General features: G+C 44.1%; 17 non-coding genes across 17 annotated transcripts; all 17 read left to right on the top strand.

Moving 5' to 3' along the window:
- Positions 1-693: 693 nt before the first annotated feature.
- On the top strand, positions 694-883 carry LOC141222290 (U2 spliceosomal RNA). Its single transcript, XR_012290102.1, has one exon. It is a non-coding gene; the product is annotated as a U2 spliceosomal RNA (small nuclear RNA).
- A 1,118-nt stretch (positions 884-2,001) lies between these two features.
- Positions 2,002-2,192, top strand: LOC141222602 (U2 spliceosomal RNA). Its single transcript, XR_012290365.1, has one exon. It is a non-coding gene; the product is annotated as a U2 spliceosomal RNA (small nuclear RNA).
- Positions 2,193-3,310: 1,118 nt separating this feature from the next.
- On the top strand, positions 3,311-3,501 carry LOC141222600 (U2 spliceosomal RNA). The gene has a single exon (XR_012290363.1). It is a non-coding gene; the product is annotated as a U2 spliceosomal RNA (small nuclear RNA).
- Positions 3,502-4,619: 1,118 nt separating this feature from the next.
- Positions 4,620-4,810, top strand: LOC141222599 (U2 spliceosomal RNA). Its single transcript, XR_012290362.1, has one exon. It is a non-coding gene; the product is annotated as a U2 spliceosomal RNA (small nuclear RNA).
- Positions 4,811-5,925: 1,115 nt separating this feature from the next.
- LOC141222598 (U2 spliceosomal RNA) lies at positions 5,926-6,116 on the top strand. The gene has a single exon (XR_012290361.1). It is a non-coding gene; the product is annotated as a U2 spliceosomal RNA (small nuclear RNA).
- Positions 6,117-7,234: 1,118 nt separating this feature from the next.
- Positions 7,235-7,425, top strand: LOC141222772 (U2 spliceosomal RNA). Its single transcript, XR_012290526.1, has one exon. It is a non-coding gene; the product is annotated as a U2 spliceosomal RNA (small nuclear RNA).
- A 1,115-nt stretch (positions 7,426-8,540) lies between these two features.
- Positions 8,541-8,731, top strand: LOC141222755 (U2 spliceosomal RNA). Its single transcript, XR_012290510.1, has one exon. It is a non-coding gene; the product is annotated as a U2 spliceosomal RNA (small nuclear RNA).
- A 1,112-nt stretch (positions 8,732-9,843) lies between these two features.
- Positions 9,844-10,034, top strand: LOC141222597 (U2 spliceosomal RNA). Its single transcript, XR_012290360.1, has one exon. It is a non-coding gene; the product is annotated as a U2 spliceosomal RNA (small nuclear RNA).
- A 6,158-nt stretch (positions 10,035-16,192) lies between these two features.
- Positions 16,193-16,378, top strand: LOC141222285 (U2 spliceosomal RNA). Its single transcript, XR_012290099.1, has one exon. It is a non-coding gene; the product is annotated as a U2 spliceosomal RNA (small nuclear RNA).
- Positions 16,379-17,493: 1,115 nt separating this feature from the next.
- On the top strand, positions 17,494-17,684 carry LOC141222596 (U2 spliceosomal RNA). Its single transcript, XR_012290359.1, has one exon. It is a non-coding gene; the product is annotated as a U2 spliceosomal RNA (small nuclear RNA).
- A 1,112-nt stretch (positions 17,685-18,796) lies between these two features.
- On the top strand, positions 18,797-18,987 carry LOC141222595 (U2 spliceosomal RNA). Its single transcript, XR_012290358.1, has one exon. It is a non-coding gene; the product is annotated as a U2 spliceosomal RNA (small nuclear RNA).
- Positions 18,988-20,102: 1,115 nt separating this feature from the next.
- Positions 20,103-20,293, top strand: LOC141222594 (U2 spliceosomal RNA). Its single transcript, XR_012290357.1, has one exon. It is a non-coding gene; the product is annotated as a U2 spliceosomal RNA (small nuclear RNA).
- A 1,115-nt stretch (positions 20,294-21,408) lies between these two features.
- On the top strand, positions 21,409-21,599 carry LOC141222593 (U2 spliceosomal RNA). The gene has a single exon (XR_012290356.1). It is a non-coding gene; the product is annotated as a U2 spliceosomal RNA (small nuclear RNA).
- Positions 21,600-22,714: 1,115 nt separating this feature from the next.
- Positions 22,715-22,905, top strand: LOC141222592 (U2 spliceosomal RNA). The gene has a single exon (XR_012290355.1). It is a non-coding gene; the product is annotated as a U2 spliceosomal RNA (small nuclear RNA).
- A 1,115-nt stretch (positions 22,906-24,020) lies between these two features.
- On the top strand, positions 24,021-24,211 carry LOC141222591 (U2 spliceosomal RNA). The gene has a single exon (XR_012290354.1). It is a non-coding gene; the product is annotated as a U2 spliceosomal RNA (small nuclear RNA).
- Positions 24,212-25,326: 1,115 nt separating this feature from the next.
- LOC141222589 (U2 spliceosomal RNA) lies at positions 25,327-25,517 on the top strand. Its single transcript, XR_012290352.1, has one exon. It is a non-coding gene; the product is annotated as a U2 spliceosomal RNA (small nuclear RNA).
- Positions 25,518-26,632: 1,115 nt separating this feature from the next.
- Positions 26,633-26,823, top strand: LOC141222587 (U2 spliceosomal RNA). The gene has a single exon (XR_012290351.1). It is a non-coding gene; the product is annotated as a U2 spliceosomal RNA (small nuclear RNA).
- The last annotated feature ends 987 nt before the right edge of the window (positions 26,824-27,810 follow it).

The raw sequence follows: 27,810 nt of genomic DNA, 5'->3' as shown, positions 1-27,810 counted from the left end.
AGAAAAGACTGTTCGATTTTATAGCCTTGGTGATTTTAAAATGAACATTTTTAAAGACCGCAAGAAGCTTTTATCTTTTCTGAGGAGGAATGAAGATGTGACCCCCATAGTAAATTTCTCAGAAGAGAGGTCGAAGCAAGTTTGGAAGAATGTCTTCGGAAAATTTTTAGCAAATGGACATAAGGACATCGCATGGATGGTGGTCCACCAGTGCCTCCCCACCAGAGAGTTTCAACACAGGAGAGGCCTGGTGGCCAGAGCCAAATGCCCCAGAGACTCATGTGTTAATGACGAAACCACCTTGCACCTTATGTGGAATTGCCCGTTTGCACAGGAACTTTGGCACAAAGTTGGGATTCTTTTAAAATGGACTTGCGGTTTAAGAGATTTTAACCATGAATATGTTTTATATGGCCTTTTTAAATGTCCGACCCCTCAACAGTATTGTATATGTTGGTGTATGATTAACTGTTTTAAAGACGCCCTTTGGAAGGCACGCAATATTTTACTTTTTAAACGTGATGCTATTTCTGTGAAGGATTGTCTTAAAATTGCTTTTAGCCAGATGTATATTTATTACTTGAGGGATGTCAAATGTATTGGGAGGAGGGATGCTAATCGTATATGGGGTTTTTATGGGTGGAATTCTGTGTTTTATTAATGTATTTGTGTTGCTGTTTTTGATTGTAAACCATCTTTTACGCACATAATAAAATATGTTGAAACCTGATCTGTTCTTATCAGTTTAATATCTGATACGTCCCCTATCTGGGGACCATATATTAAATGGATTTTTAGAACAGGGAGATGGAAAAAGAGCTTGCTCTGTCCACTCCACGCATTGACCTGGTATTGCAGTATCTCCAGGACCGGTGCACCCCTTCTTTAATGCAGTTTCTAAAATCAGAAAGAATTGAATTCAATGTTTTTTGTTCATTTTGCTTGTTTGTCGGATTTTGGGATGGACTCTTTGGCTTTGCTTTTCTTCTCCTCATTGGATTTTTCATGTTCAAAGTTGCAGAAGCCAGATTACAAGCTCATTTTGGTTCAACTTCAGCAACTGTGCATTGCATTGCCATGTAATGTAATGAAATGCTATCTTTCTAGCTCTCCCTTTTTACTTCCTTTTGGATAAACAGACATATTAGGCAAGCATTTTGGAACTTTCACCTAAATAACTACAGGTGGTGAGATAAGCTGCACAATATAATTGACCTTTCAGTATATTGTTGCACACACACCATCTATTTAGCAAATGCCCTTGTTATCAACAGCAGCCTTTTAAACTCACCTGAGCTAACAGGTATGTGCGCTGGTTACTCTGCTGCGCTTAAAATTTCTTTTTTGGTTTGCTACAATGCCTTTTCTGAAACGTTGTCTCCCTCTGCTGGAACACTGACTTCTTTCATTTAATGCCTGCAGACTATAAAAGAGAACCCAACCCAAAAAGTTTGGTTGATTAGTCTGTGGCATTCTGTTAAACTGTTGCTTATGGCGGTCTCTGTGAGCTTCTCAGCGACATTCAGCCAGCCAGGTATCCTGCCTGCAGTAGATGGAATGTGGCAATGGAACGCTGGCTGCGCGTGTCATAATAGGCTCTGAGCCTTTATATATCTGTGCACAGCAGCAGCCACCTTCAGTCTGCTGCTGGACAGCCAGCAGCAGCAGCAGCAGCAGGAGAGGTATGTAATCAGCAGCCCTCCTGCTAAGGGTAGACAGCTGCTCGTTCCACCCCACCCCCCGCCTTAATTGGTTCTCCTCCCTTCCAACGGTGTTGAGGCGGGTGGGAACAGCAGGGGGTGAAGGTGCTGTGTTTAAAGAGGTGGAGTTATGCAGATCTAAAACGCGTGGATTGCAGCAGCAGCAAGCCGAAAAGTGCAGGCATGTAAGGGATCTAGAGGTTGACAACATGTCTTCTTAACGGGAGTCCAGGAGCTCATCTCCACAAATGGACTTTTCAGGATCCTTGGGTGGCTCCGTAGTTTGAAACCAATTCTGGTTATCGCTTCTCGGCCTTTTGGCTAAGATCAAGTGTAGTATCTGTTCTTATCAGTTTAATATCTGATACGTCCCCTATCTGGGGACCATATATTAAATGGATTTTTAGAACAGGGAGATGGAAAAAGAGCTTGCTCTGTCCACTCCACGCATTGACCTGGTATTGCAGTATCTCCAGGACCGGTGCACCCCTTCTTTAATGCAGTTTCTAAAATCAGAAAGAATTGAATTCAATGTTTTTTGTTCATTTTGCTTGTTTGTCGGATTTTGGGATGGACTCTTTGGCTTTGCTTTTCTTCTCCTCATTGGATTTTTCATGTTCAAAGTTGCAGAAGCCAGATTACAAGCTCATTTTCGTTCAACTTCAGCAACTGTGCATTGCATTGCCATGTAATGTAATGAAATGCTATCTTTCTAGCTCTCCCTTTTTACTTCCTTTTGGATAAACAGACATATTAGGCAAGCATTTTGGAGCTTTCACCTAAATAACTACAGGTGGTGAGATAAGCTGCACAATATAATTGACCTTTCAGTATATTGTTGCACACACACCATCTATTTAGCAAATGCCCTTGTTATCAACAGCAGCCTTTTAAACTCACCTGAGCTAAGAGGTATGTGCGCTGGTTACTCTGCTGCGCTTAAAATTTCTTTTTTGGTTTGCTACAATGCCTTTTCTGAAACGTTGTCTCCCTCTGCTGGAACACTGACTTCTTTCATTTAATGCCTGCAGACTATAAAAGAGAACCCAACCCAAAAAGTTTGGTTGATTAGTCTGTGGCATTCTGTTAAACTGTTGCTTATGGCGGTCTCTGTGAGCTTCTCAGCGACATTCAGCCAGCCAGGTATCCTGCCTGCAGTAGATGGAATGTGGCAATGGAACGCTGGCTGCGCGTGTCATAATAGGCTCTGAGCCTTTATATACCTGTGCACAGCAGCAGCCACCTTCAGTCTGCTGCTGGACAGCCAGCAGCAGCAGCAGCAGCAGGAGAGGTATGTAATCAGCAGCCCTCCTGCTAAGGGTAGACAGCTGCTCGTTCCACCCCACCCCCCGCCTTAATTGGTTCTCCTCCCTTCCAACGGTGTTGAGGCGGGTGGGAACAGCAGGGGGTGAAGGGGCTGTGTTTAAAGAGGTGGAGTTATGCAGATCTAAAACGCGTGGATTGCAGCAGCAGCAAGCCGAAAAGTGCAGGCATGTAAGGGATCTAGAGGTTGACAACATGTCTTCTTAACGGGAGTCCAGGAGCTCATCTCCACAAATGGACTTTTCAGGATCCTTGGGTGGCTCCGTAGTTTGAAACCAATTCTGGTTATCGCTTCTCGGCCTTTTGGCTAAGATCAAGTGTAGTATCTGTTCTTATCAGTTTAATATCTGATACGTCCCCTATCTGGGGACCATATATTAAATGGATTTTTAGAACAGGGAGATGGAAAAAGAGCTTGCTCTGTCCACTCCACGCATTGACCTGGTATTGCAGTATCTCCAGGACCGGTGCACCCCTTCTTTAATGCAGTTTCTAAAATCAGAAAGAATTGAATTCAATGTTTTTTGTTCATTTTGCTTGTTTGTCGGATTTTGGGATGGACTCTTTGGCTTTGCTTTTCTTCTCCTCATTGGATTTTTCATGTTCAAAGTTGCAGAAGCCAGATTACAAGCTCATTTTGGTTCAACTTCAGCAACTGTGCATTGCATTGCCATGTAATGTAATGAAATGCTATCTTTCTAGCTCTCCCTTTTTACTTCCTTTTGGATAAACAGACATATTAGGCAAGCATTTTGGAGCTTTCACCTAAATAACTACAGGTGGTGGGATAAGCTGCACAATATAATTGACCTTTCAGTATATTGTTGCACACACACCATCTATTTAGCAAATGCCCTTGTTATCAACAGCAGCCTTTTAAACTCACCTGAGCTAAGAGGTATGTGCGCTGGTTACTCTGCTGCGCTTAAAATTTCTTTTTTGGTTTGCTACAATGCCTTTTCTGAAACGTTGTCTCCCTCTGCTGGAACACTGACTTCTTTCATTTAATGCCTGCAGACTATAAAAGAGAACCCAACCCAAAAAGTTTGGTTGATTAGTCTGTGGCATTCTGTTAAACTGTTGCTTATGGCGGTCTCTGTGAGCTTCTCAGCGACATTCAGCCAGCCAGGTATCCTGCCTGCAGTAGATGGAATGTGGCAATGGAACGCTGGCTGCGCGTGTCATAATAGGCTCTGAGCCTTTATATACCTGTGCACAGCAGCAGCCACCTTTAGTCTGCTGCTGGACAGCCAGCAGCAGCAGCAGCAGCAGGAGAGGTATGTAATCAGCAGCCCTCCTGCTAAGGGTAGACAGCTGCTCGTTCCACCCCACCCCCCGCCTTAATTGGTTCTCCTCCCTTCCAACGGTGTTGAGGCGGGTGGGAACAGCAGGGGGTGAAGGTGCTGTGTTTAAAGAGGTGGAGTTATGCAGATCTAAAACGCGTGGATTGCAGCAGCAGCAAGCCGAAAAGTGCAGGCATGTAAGGGATCTAGAGGTTGACAACATGTCTTCTTAACGGGAGTCCAGGAGCTCATCTCCACAAATGGACTTTTCAGGATCCTTGGGTGGCTCCGTAGTTTGAAACCAATTCAGGTTATCGCTTCTCGGCCTTTTGGCTAAGATCAAGTGTAGTATCTGTTCTTATCAGTTTAATATCTGATACGTCCCCTATCTGGGGACCATATATTAAATGGATTTTTAGAACAGGGAGATGGAAAAAGAGCTTGCTCTGTCCACTCCACGCATTGACCTGGTATTGCAGTATCTCCAGGACCGGTGCACCCCTTCTTTAATGCAGTTTCTAAAATCAGAAAGAATTGAATTCAATGTTTTTTGTTCATTTTGCTTGTTTGTCGGATTTTGGGATGGACTCTTTGGCTTTGCTTTTCTTCTCCTCATTGGATTTTTCATGTTCAAAGTTGCAGAAGCCAGATTACAAGCTCATTTTGGTTCAACTTCAGCAACTGTGCATTGCATTGCCATGTAATGTAATGAAATGCTATCTTTCTAGCTCTCCCTTTTTACTTCCTTTTGGATAAACAGACATATTAGGCAAGCATTTTGGAGCTTTCACCTAAATAACTACAGGTGGTGAGATAAGCTGCACAATATAATTGACCTTTCAGTATATTGTTGCACACACACCATCTATTTAGCAAATGCCCTTGTTATCAACAGCAGCCTTTTAAACTCACCTGAGCTAACAGGTATGTGCGCTGGTTACTCTGCTGCGCTTAAAATTTCTTTTTTGGTTTGCTACAATGCCTTTTCTGAAACGTTGTCTCCCTCTGCTGGAACACTGACTTCTTTCATTTAATGCCTGCAGACTATAAAAGAGAACCCAACCCAAAAAGTTTGGTTGATTAGTCTGTGGCATTCTGTTAAACTGTTGCTTATGGCGGTCTCTGTGAGCTTCTCAGCGACATTCAGCCAGCCAGGTATCCTGCCTGCAGTAGATGGAATGTGGCAATGGAACGCTGGCTGCGCGTGTCATAATAGGCTCTGAGCCTTTATATACCTGTGCACAGCAGCAGCCACCTTCAGTCTGCTGCTGGACAGCCAGCAGCAGCAGCAGCAGGAGAGGTATGTAATCAGCAGCCCTCCTGCTAAGGGTAGACAGCTGCTCGTTCCACCCCACCCCCCGCCTTAATTGGTTCTCCTCCCTTCCAACGGTGTTGAGGCGGGTGGGAACAGCAGGGGGTGAAGGTGCTGTGTTTAAAGAGGTGGAGTTATGCAGATCTAAAACGCGTGGATTGCAGCAGCAGCAAGCCGAAAAGTGCAGGCATGTAAGGGATCTAGAGGTTGACAACATGTCTTCTTAACGGGAGTCCAGGAGCTCATCTCCACAAATGGACTTTTCAGGATCCTTGGGTGGCTCCGTAGTTTGAAACCAATTCTGGTTATCGCTTCTCGGCCTTTTGGCTAAGATCAAGTGTAGTATCTGTTCTTATCAGTTTAATATCTGATACGTCCCCTATCTGGGGACCATATATTAAATGGATTTTTAGAACAGGGAGATGGAAAAAGAGCTTGCTCTGTCCACTCCACGCATTGACCTGGTATTGCAGTATCTCCAGGACCGGTGCACCCCTTCTTTAATGCAGTTTCTAAAATCAGAAAGAATTGAATTCAATGTTTTTTGTTCATTTTGCTTGTTTGTCGGATTTTGGGATGGACTCTTTGGCTTTGCTTTTCTTCTCCTCATTGGATTTTTCATGTTCAAAGTTGCAGAAGCCAGATTACAAGCTCATTTTGGTTCAACTTCAGCAACTGTGCATTGCATTGCCATGTAATGTAATGCAATGCTATCTTTCTAGCTCTCCCTTTTTACTTCCTTTTGGATAAACAGACATATTAGGCAAGCATTTTGGAGCTTTCACCTAAATAACTACAGGTGGTGAGATAAGCTGCACAATATAATTGACCTTTCAGTATATTGTTGCACACACACCATCTATTTAGCAAATGCCCTTGTTATCAACAGCAGCCTTTTAAACTCACCTGAGCTAACAGCTATGTGCGCTGGTTACTCTGCTGCACTTAAAATTTCTTTTTTGGTTTGCTACAATGCCTTTTCTGAAACGTTGTCTCCCTCTGCTGGAACACTGACTTCTTTCATTTAATGCCTGCAGACTATAAAAGAGAACCCAACCCAAAAAGTTTGGTTGATTAGTCTGTGGCATTCTGTTAAACTGTTGCTTATGGCGGTCTCTGTGAGCTTCTCAGCGACATTCAGCCAGCCAGGTATCCTGCCTGCAGTAGATGGAATGTGGCAATGGAACGCTGGCTGCGTGTGTCATAATAGGCTCTGAGCCTTTATATACCTGTGCACAGCAGCAGCCACCTTCAGTCTGCTGCTGGACAGCCAGCAGCAGCAGCAGCAGCAGGAGAGGTATGTAATCAGCAGCCCTCCTGCTAAGGGTAGACAGCTGCTCGTTCCACCCCACCCCCCGCCTTAATTGGTTCTCCTCCCTTCCAACGGTGTTGAGGCGGGTGGGAACAGCAGGGGGTGAAGGTGCTGTGTTTAAAGAGGTGGAGTTATGCAGATCTATAACGCGTGGATTGCAGCAGCAGCAAGCCGAAAAGTGCAGGCATGTAAGGGATCTAGAGGTTGACAACATGTCTTCTTAACGGGAGTCCAGGAGCTCATCTCCACAAATGGACTTTTCAGGATCCTTGGGTGGCTCCGTAGTTTGAAACCAATTCTGGTTATCGCTTCTCGGCCTTTTGGCTAAGATCAAGTGTAGCATCTGTTCTTATCAGTTTAATATCTGATACGTCCCCTATCTGGGGACCATATATTAAATGGATTTTTAGAACAGGGAGATGGAAAAAGAGCTTGCTCTGTCCACTCCACGCATTGACCTGGTATTGCAGTATCTCCAGGACCGGTGCACCCCTTCTTTAATGCAGTTTCTAAAATCAGAAAGAATTGAATTCAATGTTTTTTGTTCATTTTGCTTGTTTGTCGGATTTTGGGATGGACTCTTTGGCTTTGCTTTTCTTCTCCTCATTGGATTTTTCATGTTCAAAGTTGCAGAAGCCAGATTATAAGCTCATTTTGGTTCAACTTCAGCAACTGTGCATTGCATTGCCATGTAATGTAATGCAATGCTATCTTTCTAGCTCTCCCTTTTTACTTCCTTTTGGATAAACAGACATATTAGGCAAGCATTTTGGAGCTTTCACCTAAATAACTACAGGTGGTGAGATAAGCTGCACAGTATAATTGACCTTTCAGTATATTGTTGCACACACACCATCTATTTAGCAAATGCCCTTGTTATCAACAGCAGCCTTTTAAACTCACCTGAGCTAACAGGTATGTGCGCTGGTTACTCTGCTGCGCTTAAAATTTCTTTTTTGGTTTGCTACAATGCCTTTTCTGAAACGTTGTCTCCCTCTGCTGGAACACTGACTTCTTTCATTTAATGCCTGCAGACTATAAAAGAGAACCCAACCCAAAAAGTTTGGTTGATTAGTCTGTGGCATTCTGTTAAACTGTTGCTTATGGCGGTCTCTGTGAGCTTCTCAGCGACATTCAGCCAGCCAGGTATCCTGCCTGCAGTAGATGGAATGTGGCAATGGAACGCTGGCTGCGCATGTCATAATAGGCTCTGAACCTTTATATACCTGTGCACAGCAGCAGCCACCTTCAGTCTGCTGCTGGACAGCCAGCAGCAGCAGCAGCAGGAGAGGTATGTAATCAGCAGCCCTCCTGCTAAGGGTAGACAGCTGCTCGTTCCACCCCACCCCCCGCCTTAATTGGTTCTCCTCCCTTCCAACGGTGTTGAGGCGGGTGGGAACAGCAGGGGGTGAAGGTGCTGTGTTTAAAGAGGTGGAGTTATGCAGATTTAAAACGCGTGGATTGCAGCAGCAGCAAGCCGAAAAGTGCAGGCATGTAAGGGATCTAGAGGTTGACAACATGTCTTCTTAACGGGAGTCCAGGAGCTCATCTCCACAAATGGACTTTTCAGGATCCTTGGGTGGCTCCGTAGTTTGAAACCAATTCTGGTTATCGCTTCTCGGCCTTTTGGCTAAGATCAAGTGTAGTATCTGTTCTTATCAGTTTAATATCTGATACGTCCCCTATCTGGGGACCATATATTAAATGGATTTTTAGAACAGGGAGATGGAAAAAGAGCTTGCTCTGTCCACTCCACGCATTGACCTGGTATTGTAGTATCTCCAGGACCGGTGCACCCCTTCTTTAATGCAGTTTCTAAAATCAGAAAGAATTGAATTCAATGTTTTTTGTTCATTTTGCTTGTTTGTCGGATTTTGGGATGGACTCTTTGGCTTTGCTTTTCTTCTCCTCATTGGATTTTTCATGTTCAAAGTTGCAGAAGCCAGATTACAAGCTCATTTTGGTTCAACTTCAGCAACTGTGCATTGCATTGCCATGTAATGTAATGCAATGCTATCTTTCTAGCTCTCCCTTTTTACTTCCTTTTGGATAAACAGACATATTAGGCAAGCATTTTGGAGCTTTCACCTAAATAACTACAGGTGGTGAGATAAGCTGCACAATATAATTGACCTTTCAGTATATTGTTGCACACACACCATCTATTTAGCAAATGCCCTTGTTATCAACAGCAGCCTTTTAAACTCACCTGAGCTAACAGGTATGTGCGCTGGTTACTCTGCTGCGCTTAAAATTTCTTTTTTGGTTTGCTACAATGCCTTTTCTGAAACGTTGTCTCCCTCTGCTGGAACACTGACTTCTTTCATTTAATGCCTGCAGACTATAAAAGAGAACCCAACCCAAAAAGTTTGGTTGATTAGTCTGTGGCATTCTGTTAAACTGTTGCTTATGGCGGTCTCTGTGAGCTTCTCAGCGACATTCAGCCAGCCAGGTATCCTGCCTGCAGTAGATGGAATGTGGCAATGGAACGCTGGCTGCGCGTGTCATAATAGGCTCTGAGCCTTTATATACCTGTGCACAGCAGCAGCCACCTTCAGTCTGCTGCTGGACAGCCAGCAGCAGCAGCAGGAGAGGTATGTAATCAGCAGCCCTCCTGCTAAGGGTAGACAGCTGCTCGTTCCACCCCACCCCCCGCCTTAATTGGTTCTCCTCCCTTCCAACGGTGTTGAGGCGGGTGGGAACAGCAGGGGGTGAAGGTGCTGTGTTTAAAGAGGTGGAGTTATGCAGATCTAAAACGCGTGGATTGCAGCAGCAGCAAGCCGAAAAGTGCAGGCATGTAAGGGATCTAGAGGTTGACAACATGTCTTCTTAACGGGAGTCCAGGAGCTCATCTCCACAAATGGACTTTTCAGGATCCTTGGGTGGCTCCGTAGTTTGAAACCAATTCTGGTTATCGCTTCTCGGCCTTTTGGCTAAGATCAAGTGTAGTATCTGTTCTTATCAGTTTAATATCTGATACGTCCCCTATCTGGGGACCATATATTAAATGGATTTTTAGAACAGGGAGATGGAAAAAGAGCTTGCTCTGTCCACTCCACGCATTGACCTGGTATTGCAGTATCTCCAGGACCGGTGCACCCCTTCTTTAATGCAGTTTCTAAAATCAGAAAGAATTGAATTCAATGTTTTTTGTTCATTTTGCTTGTTTGTCGGATTTTGGGATGGACTCTTTGGCTTTGCTTTTCTTCTCCTCATTGGATTTTTCATGTTCAAAGTTGCAGAAGCCAGATTACAAGCTCATTTTGGTTCAACTTCAGCAACTGTGCATTGCATTGCCATGTAATGTAATGCAATGCTATCTTTCTAGCTCTCCCTTTTTACTTCCTTTTGGATAAACAGACATATTAGGCAAGCATTTTGGAGCTTTCACCTAAATAACTACAGGTGGTGAGATAAGCTGCACAATATAATTGACCTTTCAGTATATTGTTGCACACACACCATCTATTTAGCAAATGCCCTTGTTATCAACAGCAGCCTTTTAAACTCACCTGAGCTAACAGGTATGTGCGCTGGTTACTCTGCTGCGCTTAAAATTTCTTTTTTGGTTTGCTACAATGCCTTTTCTGAAACGTTGTCTCCCTCTGCTGGAACACTGACTTCTTTCATTTAATGCCTGCAGACTATAAAAGAGAACCCAACCCAAAAAGTTTGGTTGATTAGTCTGTGGCATTCTGTTAAACTGTTGCTTATGGCGGTCTCTGTGAGCTTCTCAGCGACATTCAGCCAGCCAGGTATCCTGCCTGCAGTAGATGGAATGTGGCAATGGAACGCTGGCTGCGCGTGTCATAATAGGCTCTGAGCCTTTATATACCTGTGCACAGCAGCAGCCACCTTCAGTCTGCTGCTGGACAGCCAGCAGCAGCAGCAGCAGCAGGAGAGGTATGTAATCAGCAGCCCTCCTGCTAAGGGTAGACAGCTGCTCGTTCCACCCCACCCCCCGCCTTAATTGGTTCTCCTCCCTTCCAACGGTGTTGAGGCGGGTGGGAACAGCAGGGGGTGAAGGTGCTGTGTTTAAAGAGGTGGAGTTATGCAGATCTAAAACGCGTGGATTGCAGCAGCAGCAAGCCGAAAAGTGCAGGCATGTAAGGGATCTAGAGGTTGACAACATGTCTTCTTAACGGGAGTCCAGGAGCTCATCTCCACAAATGGACTTTTCAGGATCCTTGGGTGGCTCCGTAGTTTGAAACCAATTCTGGTTATCGCTTCTCGGCCTTTTGGCTGCGATCGTATGACTGTACCTTGATTGGTGCGAGTCTCCTGGAGGAATCCGGACCCTTTTGTGGAGGATTTTCTGCTTTTTCCTGTGGTATTCCATACCGACAGAATCCAAGATGTCTTTTGTGAAGAACACCATCCGTTTGTCCGTGGATCCATCTGACCAGAACAAGAACAACGTGGTTTTCATTGTCCAAGACATCGTTGAAGGCAAAGCTGGAGCAAGACGTTCTGAGATCTTCAGTGTCAACGAATTTTCACGTCAAGGTAATTATGACGTTACCTTTATGGACCAGGATGTTTGCCTTAATGTCTTTGAATGGCTCCGTGGTCACTCTAGTGACCCCTGCTTGGAAGGAGTTAGATGGAAACCTTTGTTTGGTCTGCAAGAAAAGGAGGTGACTGTGACTGTCTATAACCCTTTTACAGACCCTGAGCTGCTGGAGTGCTTCCTCTCTCGCTACTGTGAATATGTGCGGAAGGGAGTGAAGCAAGTCAATTGTCTAGGAATCTTTAACTGTCAGTATAAATTCCGTGTGAAATTGAAAAGGGATCCTGACAGTGTGGGGGGCTTTAGACACCCTCCATCAAATTTTTCCGTTGCAGGCCATAGAGGTTTCCTCTTTTACCCAGGCCAGCCCATGTTTTGCCGTAGATGCTTTTCTTTCGGACATACCATGGTAACATGCCTTAAAGGGCAGTGTTGCCGAAATTGCAGAAAGGAGGGGCATATGGCCAACCAGTGTCCAGAGGCCAAGTCCTGTGATGTCTGTGGGAGTAGTGATCACATGTATAAGGACTGTCCTATGAGTGCACCTAGACGTTCTGATAAAGAACAGAAGGAGGAGGAGCTGGAGAGGAGGCAGATGGCAAGCGCACTGAAAGTGCTGGAAAGATTGGAGAGGGAGGAGAGAGAGGGAAGGAGGCGGGAAACTGGTAAAGCCTCTCCCTCTACGGCGCCAGAGGAGGTGTCCCTGAGACCATGTTCTTCTTCTGCTGAAGAAATGAGGAAGAAGCGGAGGGAAGAAAAGGAGTTCTGGAGGGAAGTGGCAAAGGTGGAGAAAAAGGCAGTGTCTGCGAGAATATCTAGGAAAGTGGTGGAAGCAGAGCTGCCTGAGATGATGACTTTTGGAGAGGCAATGGACGCAACAGGATGTGAAGTGCAAATCTCGGAACCCGACAGTCCTGAACACCCTTCGGGTCCTGAAAACATTGAAGATTTTTCTTCGGAGGATGATAGGGGTGCAAAGAAGAGTCGTAGGGAGGATGGTGGGGGCAGTGATGATGCAGATTTTAGTGAGCCTCAGAGGAAGATCAGAACTGCCAGAATGAGGAGTGTGGCTGGTGAAGCCAGCGGGTCGGAAACCAGCTGTTCTGTTCTGATGGCGGAGGAGGATAGTGGTGGTGCTGGATAGTGTCACCATATAATATTGTAAATGTTTTTTCTTTTTGTCCTCTTGTGAGCTTTGGTTTAGGCCAAAGGCTATTTCTTTGTGTAATTGGTGAAGGAGTAGAAGTATTATGGGATTTACCATAGTGTCCCAAAACATAAGAGTGTTTAAAAGTAAAGTAAGAAGAGCTGCTATTTTTGAGTTTTTAGCTATGCAAAATGCATCTATTTTTTGTTTACAAGAATGTGGGGTAGTGGATGGTGTGAAAGGGGATGAATGGTCTTATGGAGCGTCTGTGTGGTCGGGGAGTGCATGTAATAAGAATGATGGTGTGGGTATTTTGGTTAAAGGAAGGGAGGTTGTTTTGAGTGATTATTTGGTTATTGAGGTGGGGAGATGTATCCTTGCTAATTTTGTATACAAGAATGTAAAGTTTTGTGTTATTAATGTTTATGCGCCAGTTGAAAAAAATGAGCGCAAAAATTTATTTGAAAAAATTAAGCTTTTCGTTCCAGGAAGAATACCTGTGGTAATTGTGGGTGATATGAACTGTGATGTGGGGAGAGTGAATGTGGATGTGTCTGGGAAAGCATTATTGGCGTTAGTGAATGATTTTGGGTTGTGTGATATGCAGCGCGTGTGTAACATGAATCCTTTGTTGAACACTTTCTTTTCTGAGAGTGGTAGGGTACAATCCAGATTGGATTATTGTTTTATTTCTAAAAATATGGTTTCTGTTAATTATAGGCAGGAAAACGTTCTTTTTTCAGATCATGTGTGTATGTTGTGTGAGTTGGATATAAAAGTTGATGGAGTGTTTGGGAGAGGATTGTGGAAGTTAAATGTTAAACTGTTAGAGAATGAAGATGTGAGAAAGGAGTATGAAAGGCGGTATGAAGAATGGTGTAAGCATAAAAATGAGTTTGGGAATGTTTGTGAGTGGTGGGACTGGGTGAAGAAACAAACAAAAATGTTCTTTAAAAATTTAGGATACAAGTATGCAGCAATTAAAAGAGAGAGTTTTGTTAAACTGAACGCGCGGTTGAGCGTTTTGTATAAGTTAAGGGAAGGAGGAGTTGAGGTGGAGGAGGATATTTTAGAGGTAAAAAAGGAGATTAGTGAGTTTTTGTTGGAGAGAGGGAGAAGCATAGTGTTTAGGGCAAAGATTGATAAGATGGAGCAGGATGAGAAATGTTCTCGGTTTTTCTTTAAAAAAGTTTTTGGAAAGAAACAGAGTATGAGCGTGGTGTATGGAGCAGATGGAAGTGAGGTGAGTGGAGAGGATATGTGTGAAGAGGTGGCTAAGTTTTATGAGGATCTGTATGCAGTGAAACAGAGGGATGAATGTTTGGAGAATGATGTTTTGAGTGTGTTAGAGAGTAAGTTGAGTGAAGCAGAAAGAGAGAGAGTGATGGGTGAGGTGACTGGTGATGAGGTATGGAAGGTTATGTGTAGTATGGCTTTGAATAAGACGCCGGGGGAGGATGGCCTCCCAGTAGAATTTTATCGTGTGATGTGGGGTGTGATTGGTAAGGACTTTGTGGATGTATGTAAGTATATGTGGGGAAACATGGAGGTGGCTGAGAGTATGCGTGCAGGTATGGTTGTGTTAATTCCTAAGAAAGGGGATTTGAAAAGTCTGAGGAATTGGAGGCCAATAACGTTACTTAATTGTGATTATAAAATCTATGCAAAACTTATGGCTAATAGGATGCGTGATGTGATAGAGAGTGTGATTGGGGATGAGCAGTGTTGTGCGGTACCTGGGAGGCGGATTCACGAGTGTGTGTGTATGTTAAGAGATTGTTTATGGGATTGCATGGGTCGTAAGAAGAGTGTATTTTTGTTAAGTTTGGATTTTGAAAAGGCTTATGATAGGTTGTCGCATGGTTTTTTGTTCAGAGTGTTGTTAAAAATGGGTTTTCCGGCTGATTTTGTTGGGCGAGTGAGAAGTTTGTATGCGGGTGTTTATAGCTGTGTTTTAATGAATGGGTATGTGGGTAGGAAAGTGAATGTGTTTTCGGGTGTGCGACAGGGGTGTCCTTTGTCCCCTGTAGCATTTATTTGTGCAATTGAGCCATTGTTGTGTATGCTGAGGAAAGATAAGGTAATTCGTGGTGTGCAAGTGCCGGGAGGTGGAGGAAAAGAATGGAAGGTGAGTGGTTACATGGATGACGTGTGTGTATTATGTGATTCTGAATGTTCGGTGAGGCGGGTGAAGTTGTTAGTGTCTATTTTTTGTGGTGCATCTGCGTTTAAAGTGAATTGGGAAAAGAGTGAGTGTAAGGGTTTTGGAGGCGGAAGTTTAAGTAGGGATGTAGGTGTGAATGTAGTGAATGGACCTATTAAAGTTTTGGGTGTGAAGTTTTCAGAGAGTTTGGATGGGAAAGAAAGTTGGGATGATGCGAAAGGAAAAGTTGAGCAGAAGTTGAATTTTTGGAAATTGAGGAGTTTATTCTTTTTTGGGAAGATTTTAATTGTTAAGAGTGTGGTGTTGCCAATATTTTTATATATTGCGGTAGTATTTCCACCAGGATATATGTGTATGAGAAGCTTGAATAGAATTTTATTTGTTTTTTTGTGGAACTCGAAAATGGAGAGAGCTAGGAGAGAAATTTTGGTTAAAAGAGTGGAAAAAGGTGGTTTGGGTTTTCCGAATTTGGACGTGTTTTTTGGTGTGAATATCGTTGTGTTTGTTTTGAAAGTGATTAGGGCGGATGGAAAGTTTTCATCTATGTGTAGGTATTTATTTGGAGCGTATTTGTTTCGTTTAAAGTGGCAAGAAAGGGATTTGCGATGTCCGATTGCTTTTGAGGTGCCTGTATGGTATGTGTGGGTTTATAAGTTTTTGGTGAGGTATGAACTGTGTGATGCAGATGTGAGATTGCTGGAGAATAAGAAGGCTGTGTATAGGATGATTGAATGTAGAGAGGTAGAATGTGGAATAAATATGGTTAGGGGTGGTGATGTGCAGAAGGTTTGGAAGAAAGTGCGGATGAGTGGTATGACCAACAAACAGAGTGAAGTTGTGTGGCAGTCTTTACATGGAGTATTACCTGTGAGAGAGTTTCAGAGGAATAGAGGTTTGGTGAGGAGTGAAATGTGTCCAAGAAATGGCTGTGGTGGAAGGGAAAGTGTGTTGCATGTTTTTTGGAATTGCCAGTATGCTAGAGATGTGATTGGGAGAATGGGGCCTTTGTGTAAAGAATTGTGTGGTGTGAATTTGTTGTCTTTTGAGTTGTTTATGTTTGGTTTGGGAATATGTGATGGGACGAAGGAAAGAGTCTTGTGGTTGATGCTTGCATGTATAAAGGAAGTGTTATGGGATGTGAGGAATGTGTATGTGTTTAAAAGGAAGGAAATTGCTGTAAAGGATAGTGTGAAGGTGATTTTGCGGAAGATGTATGTGTGTTTCCTATGGGACAAAAAGAGGAGAGGGGAAGTGGATGCGGAGGGAATATGGAAAGTTAAAAAGTGGAGATATATTTTTAGTACCTCTTGATTTTTGTTATTGTTGTTTTGAAATATGAAATAAATATTTCCGATGATGATGGGGACAGCAAATTGCGTATTGGATTTGACGCAGCTGTTTTGATGGAATTTTCCTTTGTCTGGTTTCCATAGACTGTGGAATTTCCTCGTCTGAGGAGAAAAAAAAAAAAAAATCTGTTCTTATCAGTTTAATATCTGATACGTCCCCTATCTGGGGACCATATATTAAATGGATTTTTAGAACAGGGAGATGGAAAAAGAGCTTGCTCTGTCCACTCCACGCATTGACCTGGTATTGCAGTATCTCCAGGACCGGTGCACCCCTTCTTTAATGCAGTTTCTAAAATCAGAAAGAATTGAATTCAATGTTTTTTGTTCATTTTGCTTGTTTGTCGGATTTTGGGATGGACTCTTTGGCTTTGCTTTTCTTCTCCTCATTGGATTTTTCATGTTCAAAGTTGCAGAAGCCAGATTACAAGCTCATTTTGGTTCAACTTCAGCAACTGTGCATTGCATTGCCATGTAATGTAATGCAATGCTATCTTTCTAGCTCTCCCTTTTTACTTCCTTTTGGATAAACAGACATATTAGGCAAGCATTTTGGAGCTTTCACCTAAATAACTACAGGTGGTGAGATAAGCTGCACAATATAATTGACCTTTCAGTATATTGTTGCACACACACCATGTATTTAGCAAATGCCCTTGTTATCAACAGCAGCCTTTTAAACTCACCTGAGCTAACAGGTATGTGCGCTGGTTACTCTGCTGCGCTTAAAATTTCTTTTTTGGTTTGCTACAATGCCTTTTCTGAAGCGTTGTCTCCCTCTGCTGGAACACTGACTTCTTTCATTTAATGCCTGCAGACTATAAAAGAGAACCCAACCCAAAAAGTTTGGTTGATTAGTCTGTGGCATTCTGTTAAACTGTTGCTTATGGCGGTCTCTGTGAGCTTCTCAGCGACATTCAGCCAGCCAGGTATCCTGCCTGCAGTAGATGGAATGTGGCAATGGAACGCTGGCTGCGCGTGTCATAATAGGCTCTGAGCCTTTATATACCTGTGCACAGCAGCAGCCACCTTCAGTCTGCTGCTGGACAGCCAGCAGCAGCAGCAGCAGGAGAGGTATGTAATCAGCAGCCCCCCTGCTAAGGGTAGACAGCTGCTCGTTCCACCCCACCCCCCGCCTTAATTGGTTCTCCTCCCTTCCAACGGTGTTGAGGCGGGTGGGAACAGCAGGGGGTGAAGGTGCTGTGTTTAAAGAGGTGGAGTTATGCAGATCTAAAACGCGTGGATTGCAGCAGCAGCAAGCCGAAAAGTGCAGGCATGTAAGGGATCTAGAGGTTGACAACATGTCTTCTTAACGGGAGTCCAGGAGCTCATCTCCACAAATGGACTTTTCAGGATCCTTGGGTGGCTCCGTAGTTTGAAACCAATTCTGGTTATCGCTTCTCGGCCTTTTGGCTAAGATCAAGTGTAGTATCTGTTCTTATCAGTTTAATATCTGATACGTCCCCTATCTGGGGACCATATATTAAATGGATTTTTAGAACAGGGAGATGGAAAAAGAGCTTGCTCTGTCCACTCCACGCATTGACCTGGTATTGCAGTATCTCCAGGACCGGTGCACCCCTTCTTTAATGCAGTTTCTAAAATCAGAAAGAATTGAATTCAATGTTTTTTGTTCATTTTGCTTGTTTGTCGGATTTTGGGATGGACTCTTTGGCTTTGCTTTTCTTCTCCTCATTGGATTTTTCATGTTCAAAGTTGCAGAAGCCAGATTACAAGCTCATTTTGGTTCAACTTCAGCAACTGTGCATTGCATTGCCATGTAATGTAATGCAATGCTATCTTTCTAGCTCTCCCTTTTTACTTCCTTTTGGATAAACAGACATATTAGGCAAGCATTTTGGAGCTTTCACCTAAATAACTACAGGTGGTGAGATAAGCTGCACAATATAATTGACCTTTCAGTATATTGTTGCACACACACCATCTATTTAGCAAATGCCCTTGTTATCAACAGCAGCCTTTTAAACTCACCTGAGCTAACAGGTATGTGCGCTGGTTACTCAGCTGTGCTTAAAATTTCTTTTTTGGTTTGCTACAATGCCTTTTCTGAAACGTTGTCTCCCTCTGCTGGAACACTGACTTCTTTCATTTAATGCCTGCAGACTATAAAAGAGAACCCAACCCAAAAAGTTTGGTTGATTAGTCTGTGGCATTCTGTTAAACTGTTGCTTATGGCGGTCTCTGTGAGCTTCTCAGCGACATTCAGCCAGCCAGGTATCCTGCCTGCAGTAGATGGAATGTGGCAATGGAACGCTGGCTGCGCGTGTCATAATAGGCTCTGAGCCTTTATATACCTGTGCACAGCAGCAGCCACCTTCAGTCTGCTGCTGGACAGCCAGCAGCAGCAGCAGGAGAGGTATGTAATCAGCAGCCCTCCTGCTAAGGGTAGACAGCTGCTCGTTCCACCCCACCCCCCGCCTTAATTGGTTCTCCTCCCTTCCAATGGTGTTGAGGCGGGTGGGAACAGCAGGGGGTGAAGGTGCTGTGTTTAAAGAGGTGGAGTTATGCAGATCTAAAACGCGTGGATTGCAGCAGCAGCAAGCCGAAAAGTGCAGGCATGTAAGGGATCTAGAGGTTGACAACATGTCTTCTTAACGGGAGTCCAGGAGCTCATCTCCACAAATGGACTTTTCAGGATCCTTGGGTGGCTCCGTAGTTTGAAACCAATTCTGGTTATCGCTTCTCGGCCTTTTGGCTAAGATCAAGTGTAGTATCTGTTCTTATCAGTTTAATATCTGATACGTCCCCTATCTGGGGACCATATATTAAATGGATTTTTAGAACAGGGAGATGGAAAAAGAGCTTGCTCTGTCCACTCCACGCATTGACCTGGTATTGCAGTATCTCCAGGACCGGTGCACCCCTTCTTTAATGCAGTTTCTAAAATCAGAAAGAATTGAATTCAATGTTTTTTGTTCATTTTGCTTGTTTGTCGGATTTTGGGATGGACTCTTTGGCTTTGCTTTTCTTCTCCTCATTGGATTTTTCATGTTCAAAGTTGCAGAAGCCAGATTACAAGCTCATTTTGGTTCAACTTCAGCAACTGTGCATTGCATTGCCATGTAATGTATTGCAATGCTATCTTTCTAGCTCTCCCTTTTTACTTCCTTTTGGATAAACAGACATATTAGGCAAGCATTTTGGAGCTTTCACCTAAATAACTACAGGTGGTGAGATAAGCTGCACAATATAATTGACCTTTCAGTATATTGTTGCACACACACCATCTATTTAGCAAATGCCCTTGTTATCAACAGCAGCCTTTTAAACTCACCTGAGCTAACAGGTATGTGCGCTGGTTACTCTGCTGCGCTTAAAATTTCTTTTTTGGTTTGCTACAATGCCTTTTCAGAAACGTTGTCTCCCTCTGCTGGAACACTGACTTCTTTCATTTAATGCCTGCAGACTATAAAAGAGAACCCAACCCAAAAAGTTTGGTTGATTAGTCTGTGGCATTCTGTTAAACTGTTGCTTATGGCGGTCTCTGTGAGCTTCTCAGCGACATTCAGCCAGCCAGCTATCCTGCCTGCAGTAGATGGAATGTGGCAATGGAACGCTGGCTGCACGTGTCATAATAGGCTCTGAGCCTTTATATACCTGTGCAGAGCAGCAGCCACCTTCAGTCTGCTGCTGGACAGCCAGCAGCAGCAGCAGCAGGAGAGGTATTTAATCAGCAGCCCTCCTGCTAAGGGTAGACAGCTGCTCGTTCCACCCCACCCCCCGCCTTAATTGGTTCTCCTCCCTTCCAACGGTGTTGAGGCGGGTGGGAACAGCAGGGGGTGAAGGTGCTGTGTTTAAAGAGGTGGAGTTATGCAGATCTAAAACGCGTGGATTGCAGCAGCAGCAAGCCGAAAAGTGCAGGCATGTAAGGGATCTAGAGGTTGACAACATGTCTTCTTAACGGGAGTCCAGGAGCTCATCTCCACAAATGGACTTTTCAGGATCCTTGGGTGGCTCCGTAGTTTGAAACCAATTCTGGTTATCGCTTCTCGGCCTTTTGGCTAAGATCAAGTGTAGTATCTGTTCTTATCAGTTTAATATCTGATACGTCCCCTATCTGGGGACCATATATTAAATGGATTTTTAGAACAGGGAGATGGAAAAAGAGCTTGCTCTGTCCACTCCACGCATTGACCTGGTATTGCAGTATCTCCAGGACCGGTGCACCCCTTCTTTAATGCAGTTTCTAAAATCAGAAAGAATTGAATTCAATGTTTTTTGTTCATTTTGCTTGTTTGTCGGATTTTGGGATGGACTCTTTGGCTTTGCTTTTCTTCTCCTCATTGGATTTTTCATGTTCAAAGTTGCAGAAGCCAGATTACAAGCTCATTTTGGTTCAACTTCAGCAACTGTGCATTGCATTGCCATGTAATGTAATGCAATGCTATCTTTCTAGCTCTCCCTTTTTACTTCCTTTTGGATAAACAGACATATTAGGCAAGCATTTTGGAGCTTTCACCTAAATAACTACAGGTGGTGAGATAAGCTGCACAATATAATTGACCTTTCAGTATATTGTTGCACACACACCATCTATTTAGCAAATGCCCTTGTTATCAACAGCAGCCTTTTAAACTCACCTGAGCTAACAGGTATGTGCGCTGGTTACTCTGCTGCGCTTAAAATTTCTTTTTTGGTTTGCTACAATGCCTTTTCTGAAACGTTGTCTCCCTCTGCTGGAACACTGACTTCTTTCATTTAATGCCTGCAGACTATAAAAGAGAACCCAACCCAAAAAGTTTGGTTGATTAGTCTGTGGCATTCTGTTAAACTGTTGCTTATGGCGGTCTCTGTGAGCTTCTCAGCGACATTCAGCCAGCCAGGTATCCTGCCTGCAGTAGATGGAATGTGGCAATGGAACGCTGGCTGCGCGTGTCATAATAGGCTCTGAGCCTTTATATACCTGTGCACAGCAGCAGCCACCTTCAGTCTGCTGCTGGACAGCCAGCAGCAGCAGCAGCAGGAGAGGTATGTAATCAGCAGCCCTCCTGCTAAGGGTAGACAGCTGCTCGTTCCACCCCACCCCCCGCCTTAATTGGTTCTCCTCCCTTCCAACGGTGTTGAGGCGGGTGGGAACAGCAGGGGGTGAAGGTGCTGTGTTTAAAGAGGTGGAGTTATGCAGATCTAAAACGCGTGGATTGCAGCAGCAGCAAGCCGAAAAGTGCAGGCATGTAAGGGATCTAGAGGTTGACAACATGTCTTCTTAACGGGAGTCCAGGAGCTCATCTCCACAAATGGACTTTTCAGGATCCTTGGGTGGCTCCGTAGTTTGAAACCAATTCTGGTTATCGCTTCTCGGCCTTTTGGCTAAGATCAAGTGTAGTATCTGTTCTTATCAGTTTAATATCTGATACGTCCCCTATCTGGGGACCATATATTAAATGGATTTTTAGAACAGGGAGATGGAAAAAGAGCTTGCTCTGTCCACTCCACGCATTGACCTGGTATTGCAGTATCTCCAGGACCGGTGCACCCCTTCTTTAATGCAGTTTCTAAAATCAGAAAGAATTGAATTCAATGTTTTTTGTTCATTTTGCTTGTTTGTCGGATTTTGGGATGGACTCTTTGGCTTTGCTTTTCTTCTCCTCATTGGATTTTTCATGTTCAAAGTTGCAGAAGCCAGATTACAAGCTCATTTTGGTTCAACTTCAGCAACTGTGCATTGCATTGCCATGTAATGTATTGCAATGCTATCTTTCTAGCTCTCCCTTTTTACTTCCTTTTGGATAAACAGACATATTAGGCAAGCATTTTGGAGCTTTCACCTAAATAACTACAGGTGGTGAGATAAGCTGCACAATATAATTGACCTTTCAGTATATTGTTGCACACACACCATCTATTTAGCAAATGCCCTTGTTATCAACAGCAGCCTTTTAAACTCACCTGAGCTAACAGGTATGTGCGCTGGTTACTCTGCTGCGCTTAAAATTTCTTTTTTGGTTTGCTACAATGCCTTTTCAGAAACGTTGTCTCCCTCTGCTGGAACACTGACTTCTTTCATTTAATGCCTGCAGACTATAAAAGAGAACCCAACCCAAAAAGTTTGGTTGATTAGTCTGTGGCATTCTGTTAAACTGTTGCTTATGGCGGTCTCTGTGAGCTTCTCAGCGACATTCAGCCAGCCAGCTATCCTGCCTGCAGTAGATGGAATGTGGCAATGGAACGCTGGCTGCACGTGTCATAATAGGCTCTGAGCCTTTATATACCTGTGCAGAGCAGCAGCCACCTTCAGTCTGCTGCTGGACAGCCAGCAGCAGCAGCAGCAGGAGAGGTATTTAATCAGCAGCCCTCCTGCTAAGGGTAGACAGCTGCTCGTTCCACCCCACCCCCCGCCTTAATTGGTTCTCCTCCCTTCCAACGGTGTTGAGGCGGGTGGGAACAGCAGGGGGTGAAGGTGCTGTGTTTAAAGAGGTGGAGTTATGCAGATCTAAAACGCGTGGATTGCAGCAGCAGCAAGCCGAAAAGTGCAGGCATGTAAGGGATCTAGAGGTTGACAACATGTCTTCTTAACGGGAGTCCAGGAGCTCATCTCCACAAATGGACTTTTCAGGATCCTTGGGTGGCTCCGTAGTTTGAAACCAATTCTGGTTATCGCTTCTCGGCCTTTTGGCTAAGATCAAGTGTAGTATCTGTTCTTATCAGTTTAATATCTGATACGTCCCCTATCTGGGGACCATATATTAAATGGATTTTTAGAACAGGGAGATGGAAAAAGAGCTTGCTCTGTCCACTCCACGCATTGACCTGGTATTGCAGTATCTCCAGGACCGGTGCACCCCTTCTTTAATGCAGTTTCTAAAATCAGAAAGAATTGAATTCAATGTTTTTTGTTCATTTTGCTTGTTTGTCGGATTTTGGGATGGACTCTTTGGCTTTGCTTTTCTTCTCCTCATTGGATTTTTCATGTTCAAAGTTGCAGAAGCCAGATTACAAGCTCATTTTGGTTCAACTTCAGCAACTGTGCATTGCATTGCCATGTAATGTAATGCAATGCTATCTTTCTAGCTCTCCCTTTTTACTTCCTTTTGGATAAACAGACATATTAGGCAAGCATTTTGGAGCTTTCACCTAAATAACTACAGGTGGTGAGATAAGCTGCACAATATAATTGACCTTTCAGTATATTGTTGCACACACACCATCTATTTAGCAAATGCCCTTGTTATCAACAGCAGCCTTTTAAACTCACCTGAGCTAACAGGTATGTGCGCTGGTTACTCTGCTGCGCTTAAAATTTCTTTTTTGGTTTGCTACAATGCCTTTTCTGAAACGTTGTCTCCCTCTGCTGGAACACTGACTTCTTTCATTTAATGCCTGCAGACTATAAAAGAGAACCCAACCCAAAAAGTTTGGTTGATTAGTCTGTGGCATTCTGTTAAACTGTTGCTTATGGCGGTCTCTGTGAGCTTCTCAGCGACATTCAGCCAGCCAGGTATCCTGCCTGCAGTAGATGGAATGTGGCAATGGAACGCTGGCTGCGCGTGTCATAATAGGCTCTGAGCCTTTATATACCTGTGCACAGCAGCAGCCACCTTCAGTCTGCTGCTGGACAGCCAGCAGCAGCAGCAGCAGGAGAGGTATGTAATCAGCAGCCCTCCTGCTAAGGGTAGACAGCTGCTCGTTCCACCCCACCCCCCGCCTTAATTGGTTCTCCTCCCTTCCAACGGTGTTGAGGCGGGTGGGAACAGCAGGGGGTGAAGGTGCTGTGTTTAAAGAGGTGGAGTTATGCAGATCTAAAACGCGTGGATTGCAGCAGCAGCAAGCCGAAAAGTGCAGGCATGTAAGGGATCTAGAGGTTGACAACATGTCTTCTTAACGGGAGTCCAGGAGCTCATCTCCACAAATGGACTTTTCAGGATCCTTGGGTGGCTCCGTAGTTTGAAACCAATTCTGGTTATCGCTTCTCGGCCTTTTGGCTAAGATCAAGTGTAGTATCTGTTCTTATCAGTTTAATATCTGATACGTCCCCTATCTGGGGACCATATATTAAATGGATTTTTAGAACAGGGAGATGGAAAAAGAGCTTGCTCTGTCCACTCCACGCATTGACCTGGTATTGCAGTATCTCCAGGACCGGTGCACCCCTTCTTTAATGCAGTTTCTAAAATCAGAAAGAATTGAATTCAATGTTTTTTGTTCATTTTGCTTGTTTGTCGGATTTTGGGATGGACTCTTTGGCTTTGCTTTTCTTCTCCTCATTGGATTTTTCATGTTCAAAGTTGCAGAAGCCAGATTACAAGCTCATTTTGGTTCAACTTCAGCAACTGTGCATTGCATTGCCATGTAATGTAATGCAATGCTATCTTTCTAGCTCTCCCTTTTTACTTCCTTTTGGATAAACAGACATATTAGGCAAGCATTTTGGAGCTTTCACCTAAATAACTACAGGTGGTGAGATAAGCTGCACAATATAATTGACCTTTCAGTATATTGTTGCACACACACCATCTATTTAGCAAATGCCCTTGTTATCAACAGCAGCCTTTTAAACGCACCTGAGCTAACAGGTATGTGCGCTGGTTACTCTGCTGCGCTTAAAATTTCTTTTTTGGTTTGCTACAATGCCTTTTCTGAAACGTTGTCTCCCTCTGCTGGAACACTGACTTCTTTCATTTAATGCCTGCAGACTATAAAAGAGAACCCAACCCAAAAAGTTTGGTTGATTAGTCTGTGGCATTCTGTTAAACTGTTGCTTATGGCGGTCTCTGTGAGCTTCTCAGCGACATTCAGCCAGCCAGGTATCCTGCCTGCAGTAGATGGAATGTGGCAATGGAACGCTGGCTGCGCGTGTCATAATAGGCTCTGAGCCTTTATATACCTGTGCACATCAGCAGGCACCTTCAGTCTCCTGCTGGACAGCCAGCAGCAGCAGCAGCAGTAGAAGTATGTAATCAGCAGCCCTCCTGCTAAGGGTAGACAGCTGCTCGTTCCACCCCACCCCCCGCCTTAATTGGTTCTCCTCCCTTCCAACGGTGTTGAGGCGAGTGGGAACAGCAGGGGGTGAAGGTGCTGTGTTTAAAGAGGTGGAGTTATGCAGATCTAAAACGCGTGGATTGCAGCAGCAGCAAGCCGAAAAGTGCAGGCATGTAAGGGATCTAGAGGTTGACAACATGTCTTCTTAATGGGAGTCCAGGAGCTCATCTCCACAAATGGACTTTTCAGGATCCTTGGGTGGCTCCGTAGTTTGAAACCAATTCTGGTTATCGCTTCTCGGCCTTTTGGCTAAGATCAAGTGTAGTATCTGTTCTTATCAGTTTAATATCTGATACGTCCCCTATCTGGGGACCATATATTAAATGGATTTTTAGAACAGGGAGATGGAAAAAGAGCTTGCTCTGTCCACTCCACGCATTGACCTGGTATTGCAGTATCTCCAGGACCGGTGCACCCCTTCTTTAATGCAGTTTCTAAAATCAGAAAGAATTGAATTCAATGTTTTTTGTTCATTTTGCTTGTTTGTCGGATTTTGGGATGGACTCTTTGGCTTTGCTTTTCTTCTCCTCATTGGATTTTTCATGTTCAAAGTTGCAGAAGCCAGATTACAAGCTCATTTTGGTTCAACTTCAGCAACTGTGCATTGCATTGCCATGTAATGTAATGCAATGCTATCTTTCTAGCTCTCCCTTTTTACTTCCTTTTGGATAAACAGACATATTAGGCAAGCATTTTGGAGCTTTCACCTAAATAACTACAGGTGGTGAGATAAGCTGCACAATATAATTGACCTTTCAGTATATTGTTGCACACACACCATCTATTTAGCAAATGCCCTTGTTATCAACAGCAGCCTTTTAAACTCACCTGAGCTAACAGGTATGTGCGCTGGTTACTCTGCTGCGCTTAAAATTTCTTTTTTGGTTTGCTACAATGCCTTTTCTGAAACGTTGTCTCCCTCTGCTGGAACACTGACTTCTTTCATTTAATGCCTGCAGACTATAAAAGAGAACCCAACCCAAAAAGTTTGGTTGATTAGTCTGTGGCATTCTGTTAAACTGTTGCTTATGGCGGTCTCTGTGAGCTTCTCAGCGACATTCAGCCAGCCAGGTATCCTGCCTGCAGTAGATGGAATGTGGCAATGGAACGCTGGCTGCGCGTGTCATAATAGGCTCTGAGCCTTTATATACCTGTGCACAGCAGCAGCCACCTTCAGTCTGCTGCTGGACAGCCAGCAGCAGCAGCAGCAGGAGAGGTATGTAATCAGCAGCCCTCCTGCTAAGGGTAGACAGCTGCTCGTTCCACCCCACCCCCCGCCTTAATTGGTTCTCCTCCCTTCCAACGGTGTTGAGGCGGGTGGGAACAGCAGGGGGTGAAGGTGCTGTGTTTAAAGAGGTGGAGTTATGCAGATCTAAAACGCGTGGATTGCAGCAGCAGCAAGCCGAAAAGTGCAGGCATGTAAGGGATCTAGAGGTTGACAACATGTCTTCTTAACGGGAGTCCAGGAGCTCATCTCCACAAATGGACTTTTCAGGATCCTTGGGTGGCTCCGTAGTTTGAAACCAATTCTGGTTATCGCTTCTCGGCCTTTTGGCTAAGATCAAGTGTAGTATCTGTTCTTATCAGTTTAATATCTGATACGTCCCCTATCTGGGGACCATATATTAAATGGATTTTTAGAACAGGGAGATGGAAAAAGAGCTTGCTCTGTCCACTCCACGCATTGACCTGGTATTGCAGTATCTCCAGGACCGGTGCACCCCTTCTTTAATGCAGTTTCTAAAATCAGAAAGAATTGAATTCAATGTTTTTTGTTCATTTTGCTTGTTTGTCGGATTTTGGGATGGACTCTTTGGCTTTGCTTTTCTTCTCCTCATTGGATTTTTCATGTTCAAAGTTGCAGAAGCCACATTACAAGCTCATTTTGGTTCAACTTCAGCAACTGTGCATTGCATTGTCATGTAATGTAATGCAATGCTATCTTTCTAGCTCTCCCTTTTTACTTCCTTTTGGATAAACAGACATATTAGGCAAGCATTTTGGAGCTTTCACCTAAATAACTACAGGTGGTGAGATAAGCTGCACAATATAATTGACCTTTCAGTATATTGTTGCACACACACCATCTATTTAGCAAATGCCCTTGTTATCAACAGCAGCCTTTTAAACTCACCTGAGCTAACAGGTATGTGCGCTGGTTACTCTGCTGCGCTTAAAATTTCTTTTTTGGTTTGCTACAATGCCTTTTCTGAAACGTTGTCTCCCTCTGCTGGAACACTGACTTCTTTCATTTAATGCCTGCAGACTATAAAAGAGAACCCAACCCAAAAAGTTTGGTTGATTAGTCTGTGGCATTCTGTTAAACTGTTGCTTATGGCGGTCTCTGTGAGCTTCTCAGCGACATTCAGCCAGCCAGGTATCCTGCCTGCAGTAGATGGAATGTGGCAATGGAACGCTGGCTGCGCGTGTCATAATAGGCTCTGAGCCTTTATATACCTGTGCACAGCAGCAGCCACCTTCAGTCTGCTGCTGGACAGCCAGCAGCAGCAGGAGAGGTATGTATTCAGCAGCCCTCCTGCTAAGGGTAGACAGCTGCTCGTTCCACCCCACCCCCCGCCTTAATTGGTTCTCCTCCCTTCCAACGGTGTTGAGGCGGGTGGGAACAGCAGGGGGTGAAGGTGCTGTGTTTAAAGAGGTGGAGTTATGCAGATCTAAAACGCGTGGATTGCAGCAGCAGCAAGCCGAAAAGTGC

This window comes from Phyllobates terribilis, unplaced genomic scaffold (assembly GCF_046119375.1).
Source record: "Phyllobates terribilis strain yellow unplaced genomic scaffold, ASM4611937v1 Scaffold_361__1_contigs__length_1927384, whole genome shotgun sequence".
Classification (NCBI taxonomy): Eukaryota; Metazoa; Chordata; class Amphibia; order Anura; family Dendrobatidae; genus Phyllobates; species Phyllobates terribilis.
Note: the sequence above shows the minus strand (reverse complement) of the source record. Positions and strands in the feature narration are given on the sequence as shown.